The sequence below is a fragment of the Gekko japonicus genome, unplaced genomic scaffold (genome assembly GCF_001447785.1).
Source record: "Gekko japonicus isolate JY-2015 unplaced genomic scaffold, Gekko_japonicus_V1.1 scaffold351, whole genome shotgun sequence".
NCBI lineage: Eukaryota > Metazoa > Chordata > Lepidosauria > Squamata > Gekkonidae > Gekko > Gekko japonicus.
Window position 1 is genome coordinate 214,890 of NW_015172561.1, and position 6,836 is coordinate 221,725.

A 6,836-nucleotide genomic window follows, 5' to 3' on the forward strand; every position below is an offset into this window, starting at 1 on the left:
CTTCTAGTGTCCTGGCCCCACTGCTGGACCTCCTGATGGCACCTGGTAATTTTGGCCACTGTGTGACAGAGTGTTGGACTGGATAGCAATATTGGCTTCTCCAATATTGGCTTCTCTTATGTTCTTATGAGTATGTGGGAAGGCCCTTTAAATCATTCAGCAGGGAGGGAACGTGTTAACGGTCACAGCTTCACTTGCAAAAAGACCCTTGAAAGAGTGGGGGCTGCGGCAGCGGGGCTGATTTTGCAGCTGCAATTTGCCACTTGGGTCTTTTTGCTGCAGAACTGTGGTCGGCAACAGCCCCTCTCCCTCCCTCCTGAAAGATTTAAAGGGCCCTCTAGCTGATCGATAGGCCACATGCTCCCCGCCAATCAGCTGAAGCCCTTTAAAGCTCTGCAGGAGGGAGAGGGGTAGCTGTGGGTGGCTGCTCTTGGGGGTGGGGCTTGGGGGCAGGGCTTCCCTGCACCGGCCAGCTGGCTGGCAGCACTGGAGCCCCCAGAAGCGTGGAAACCCTCGCCCGGATCTGGGGGCTGACAACCCTATTTCCCCCCCTTTCTCTTAAACCATTTCCACCCCACACCAAGAAGTTCAAAAGGTGAGAATGAGGCAGCCAACAGCCTCTTTCTCTGGAAGTTAAGGTTACACAAGATCATATGTGAGTACACAGAAATGATAAAATGCAAGGCCTTGCCAGTCAGGAAATGAAATTAGATCCTTACCTTCAGAGATCCAGATGTATGAGCAGCTGTCACCTAGTGATCTCTGAGACAATTAGTGGAGCACGCAGGACAACAGACTTGCGCTGCAGCAAGAGAACATGATGGTGGCTTCAACTGTATACGAGAAGCAGAAGAACCGTTCTAAAATGCCTCCCGCGTACACACATTTGTAACAATACAATCCATGCAGTATAGAGTCTTCACAACCATATTCTTTATGGAGCACATTTTCTTTAGTATTAAGCACAAATCAGAACACACATGACACTGATATTGATAGTGAGAGGACAGACCATGAAACCAGTTAAACAGATGCAGATGGAGGGGGGCAGAAGGAGTTTCACTAAGCCTCCAGCACGACCTAAAGCATGCTAACTTCCAAGTCAGTCCTAATGGAATGGCCTCCATGTAAATGTACATCAGATTGCAGCCCTAGTGGAGAGTGGAAGCAATTTGCACAGCCTGATTTATTTGTTTTTGTCTTTTTCATTTTTATCCCACCCTTCCTCCATGGAGCTCAGGGCCGTGTACCTGGTCTTCCCTTTCTCCCTCTGTCTTCACAAATGCTCTGAGAAAGACGGCAGGCCGAGAGAGAAAGGCTGGTGCAAGGTCATTCCATGAGAGCTTCATGGATCAGTGGAGATTTGAACCCGGGTTTCTGTACTCTGGCTCTTGATCCACTCCAGCACACTGGCTCAAGATAAAACAGCAATTTGTTAAGTAGCTACAGCCCCAAATAGCACGGTGTAATCGGGACAGGTGTTTTTTCACATCCTCTCCACTGATAGCCTCTTCTGATCCATGGAGTATTTTTTTTTAGAATGGTTTCTAAGCAGCTTATTTATATTTATTGGCATTGGGCCTACAGTTGCCAATTGCTAGGGAGTGAAACAGATGCTGTCTGCAAACAATCTGGATGTTGAAAAACCTCTTACTTTCTTAAGAGTGACTTGTGAGCAGAGTTCATGCCCTGAAGTTTAACATTTGTAATTCTGGTATATTATCTTGTTGGGCCAGTTAGCTGTGGATGGCTTACTATACGTTCCATGGCCCCTGATTGCTTTACGCATGGGATGAAGTAGGTTCTTGAAAGCACAACCCATGATAAACTAGGTTGTCTTTCTTCACTGCCATTGCCAATGTTGCTTTCACGTTGGTTACGTATTGGACAAAAACAGTGAAGAGACTGTACCCAAGGCTTCTGATTACTTGAACAGTATTGATCTATCCAGGCAGTACAAAACCAGAAAGGATAAGAACAAAGGTAGGAATGAAGACAACAAACGTTCTCCATGAAACTCAAGGTAGAAAACCTCTAGCTTTTACTACCTTGCCAAGTGGACCTGACCCAGCAGTATATATATTGAGCAGCTATCTTTGGAAGTGGGATATAAATGTTCTAAATAAATAAAACAGTACAGGGCAAAATGCCTGTGATCCAAGCATTCAGGTGCCTAACCCTCAGCGAATAGCCAAGTGTCCTCAGGAGGCCTCACAAGATCTTGTCAGAAGACCCAGAGAAACATTTTGTGGGCTGAGTTGTTAAATAAGGGGGGAAGTTCTGTGTGAAATGTCTATTTATAACACTGAATATTTTGCCTCTCTCTGAAATATATTGGAAGTGGCTTACAATATAAAAGTAATAAAATAATGATGATAAAACATAAACCAGAAATAGAAAACAGCAGCAAACAGATAAAACAAGACAATAAAACATATCTGATTAAGACAGGGTAAGTCCTTATATATCCTAAAAAACAGCCTTAAAAGATCTTCTAAAACTGTAGTGTAAACACTATAACACAGTGGGAGAGCCAAAAACCCAAGGGTGGCAGGCTTAAAATGTTTGAAAGAACCGAAAATCTTCAACTATCTCCTATGGAGGAGGGGAGACCAATACATTGCCCTGAGCTTCTTAGTGGAAAGGCAGGATGAATCTGTACCAAGTAAGTAAGTTAATAAATATAGACTGCCTTGCTCCGCTATGACAGGCCGGTTTGCTGCCACCTGGCATGGCCAGCGAAGTGGAGGGGAACAGGAGAGGCAGGAAGAAAGATCTGTTGGCTGCGACTACGCAGCCCCAGGTGCCATTCTGCTGCTTCTCCTCCAACTGCCACTTGAAGGTGAGGCAGGAGGAGACTGGGCACTGCTGCCCCCACGGCCCCCATTTGCCTCAGCTTTTCTGCTCCCCCCCCCACTGGCTCCAGCAGCTGCAGGCAGCAGAGGCCAGACAGGTCCCGCCCCACCCCGGACTGCTCTCTCAGCTGGGCTACTGGGGAGTGGTGGTGGTGGAGCAGTGGCCGTGGAGACAGCTGCCACTTGGGCAGGGCCAGAAGGAGGAAGGGAACGAAGGACGGTGGGTATGCAGCAGTGGCTTCCCTTCAGCCTCCAGGAGCAAGGTACACAGGAAGGAAGAGGCTCCTTTCACCTTTTAGGTGCCCCTCAGATTCTGACACAAAGAGGCTTACAGTGTTCTCCTCTCCTGCAATCCATCCTCACAATGACTGGGGTTGCCAGCTCTGGTCTGGGAATTACCTGGAGATTTTGGGGGTGGAGCCTGAAGAGGGTGGGTTTGGGGAAGGGAGTACCTTCAGTGGGGTATAGTGCCACTGAGTCCACCTGTAAACATGGCCATTTCTTCCAGGTGAACTGATCTTCGTCACCTGGGGATCACTTGTAGTCCAGGGAGATCTCCAGCCACCACCCGGAGGTTGGCAACCCTAACAATGACCCTGTGAGGTAGGTTAGGTTAAGCACGTGTGACTTGAAGGTCAGCCAGCAAGCTCCCAGAGCAGAGTGGGAACTCAAACTTGCGTCTCCCTAGGGTTGCCCGGTCCCTCCTGGCCACCAGCAGGGGGTGGGGGGTAGGGTTGCCAGATAAAGGCTAGAAAACTCCTGGAGATTTGGGGATGGAGCCTGGGGAGGACAGGAACCTCAGCAGGGTACAGTGCCATATATGCCACCTTCCAAAGCATCCATTTTCTTCAGGGGAACTGATCTCTGTAACCTGTAGAAGAGCTGAGATTCCGGAGGATCCCCCGGTCCCACACCTCCCAGATCCTACTCTGACAGTCTGACACTGTCATCACTACGGCACTCTGGCTCTTAAAATTAAGAAGGGGATCCTGATGTGTGTTTTTTAAAGACAGTCTGGATGCAGGCGCTCAGACTAAAACTTTATTAGTGGCTTGCTGATGGCTGTGAAGAGTAAACCCTAGCTGTGAAAGGGAAGGAGTGGGAGGCGGACTTCTCATGGTGGTCTGGCAGCTCCAGACCTGGGCCTGCTGAGTAACCTAATCCTCCTCTGTGGTAAAAACAAGGCCCCAAGGGGTTGTTTTCAACACAGCTTGGTCTACATAGGAATTGGAATGAGACAGTAGAAGCCTGAGGTGGCAATATGGGCTGTACCACTTCAGACTGTGGGTGAGGGAAAACACATGCTTAATGTTTCCCACGTAAAAACTCCTTACAAATAAAATAAGATCACAGTAGGGAGAAAAGTAGCCCTTTGTTCATTGTGTTAGTTTTCTACTTATAGGGAATGATAAACATGAGGGAATACAGTTCCTCAAAATGGTGCAGTCCATTCTCTCTTTTCAGCCTTCTGTCACCTCATTCTGCTGTGTGTGTAGAGTGCTTCAGCCCCACAGAAGTGTTTCACTTCTGGTTTTGGCAATTTACATCAAAGTTTTTATATTATCTTGAAAATGTACCTCTAACGCCCCTCAACTTACGATCATTTCCCAGACACTGACGCTCTCCTTTATACAGGCTGAATGTATAAGCCAATATTTCTGGGAATGGCTCATGCACACCACCACATTTGCCAACAAAGCCACGAATCGCAGCTTTCTGGAATCCAATGTGCAGTTCCACGATGCCAGTTTACACAAGACGAGAAGCTGGCACTTTAGCTATTTATTTTCTTTTTCTTTCTGGTTTGTTTGTTTCTCCCTTGGCAACAGTAATTCCTTTGCAATTCAAGATTTTTTTTTCTTCGTTTAGCAGTTGGCTAAGACAAACACGCACTGAACAATGAGCACATACAGGAGTTGGAAGCCAGCCAGACGTGGATCAACAGCAGCTGTGAGAGCCGTAAATTACTGTCCTGCCACAGAGATGAAAATCCTACCTAGCGACCTGCCTATTTTTGCTTCTCCCATTCTGGAAACTTTTTTCTCCATTAAGAGAAGTGCTCTGCATCCATCTCCAGTTACTGAAGTGCTCCTGCTTCCATCTCCAGCTACTGAAAGAAATGGCTGCTGCAAACAGTAGGCCTTGGGACTGTGCCAGCATTCCCAGTGATTTAGCTGTGAAATTCCTAGATTACAAATGCCCCAGAGCTGCAGCAGGCCAAGGTTAACTGTGCCTGACAGTATATTAAAGCAGATGATAATGCAAGCCAAAGGTTACTAGAAAGCAAAAGGGGAAAATATGTTGCCTGGCTGGGAGCTAATTGAATGATCAGCCATTGACAGTACCAGGCACCGTTGGGGTGGCATGTGGAGTTCCCATCTCCTCATAAGGGTGGTGGGGGGGGATGAAGCTCATTTGGATGTGTTAATCCATTCAGATGTCTACCGATTTAAAATTGCTCAGCACAGTAATAAAATTAAGTGGCCCAGAGGTGGTAGTGGTAACAACAACAACGACGATGATATAAAAAACCTGGAGCATAACACCCCTGATATAACAGTTGTAGAAAAAATGAGAAATAGTGTTTGGATCATTGACATTGCAATCCCAGGAGACAGCAAAATAGAAAAGAAAGAACAGGAGAAGATCACAAAATACCAAGACCTATGAATAGAGTTAGAGTGCCTCTGGGAGAAGGTTACCATGGCAGTTGTCATTGGAGCCCTTGGAGCAGTGCCTAGAAGTCGCAAGAAACACCTGGACACTCTGGGCATTGAGCAAATAACACCAGCTCAGCTCCAGATGACAGTGTTGCTAGGAGCAGTAAGAATCCTGTGAAGATACATCTGCAATTCCCAAGAACTTGGCTAGATCTTGAATCGCAGAACACTATCTACCAGTCAACTATGTGACTGTGACAATTCATAATAATAATAGTAGTAGTAAAATAATATACTACTTGGTTCAGAATATTGCTTTATTTATTACTAGTGCACACCTCCTTCAAAAACTGTGGAATACTAAAAGCATTTGAACCCCTGACTAAAAGCATTTGAACCCCTCTCTGCTGACTTTATTTTATGCCCACCTTTATTGCCTTCTCCATCTCACAGAATGGAACCGAACAGGCACAAGAACAGCTATCTGTGTTTTCCCTCACTTTCCCTCATCATATTTAAATAGAGTTGCTCGCATCAGAGCTTGGAAGCTAAGCAGGGTCAGCCCTGGTTAGTACTTGGATGGGAGAGCAGACCACCAAGGAAGACTGGGTGCAGTGCAGAGGAAGGCAAAAACAAACTACCTCTGCTCATCTCTTACCTTGAAAACCCCACGCTCCTGGAGTCTCCATGAGTTAGTTTTCTATCGATGGCACACACAGGGCTCTTTTTGTAGAAAAAGCCCAGCAGGAACTCATTAGCATAATAGGCCACACACTGACAGCACAGCTCATTAGCATATTAGGCCACACCCCATGTTACCAGAAGTGTGGTCATCCAGCCACACCCACCTTTTGCTTCTTAATCTGTTTACTTTGTTTGTTGTCAAAATGGAGGGAGAGCTTGTACCTGAATAAAGCTTGGTTACAGAGGAGGAAAAGCTTGTGCCTGAATAAACCTTGGTCTTAAAGATGCCACTAGACTGTTTTGGATTGCTAGCTATGGGGGACACACACGCAGATCTGCCCTCACAGAGGAAGGAGAGCTTGTACCTGAATAAATCTTGGTCTTAAAGGTGCAACTGGACTCTTTTGGATTGCTAGCTATGGGGGGGGGCATGCAGATCTGCCCTCACAGAATAAACCTTGGTCTTAAAGGTGCCACTGGACTCTTTTGGTTTGCTAGCTATGGGAGGGGGGCATGCAGATCTGCCCTCATAGAGGAGGGAGAGTTTGTACCTGAATAAACCTTGGTCTTCTTAAGGGTGCCACTGGACTCTTTTGGATTGCTAGCTATGGGGTGTGTGTGTAGATCTGTGCAGAAA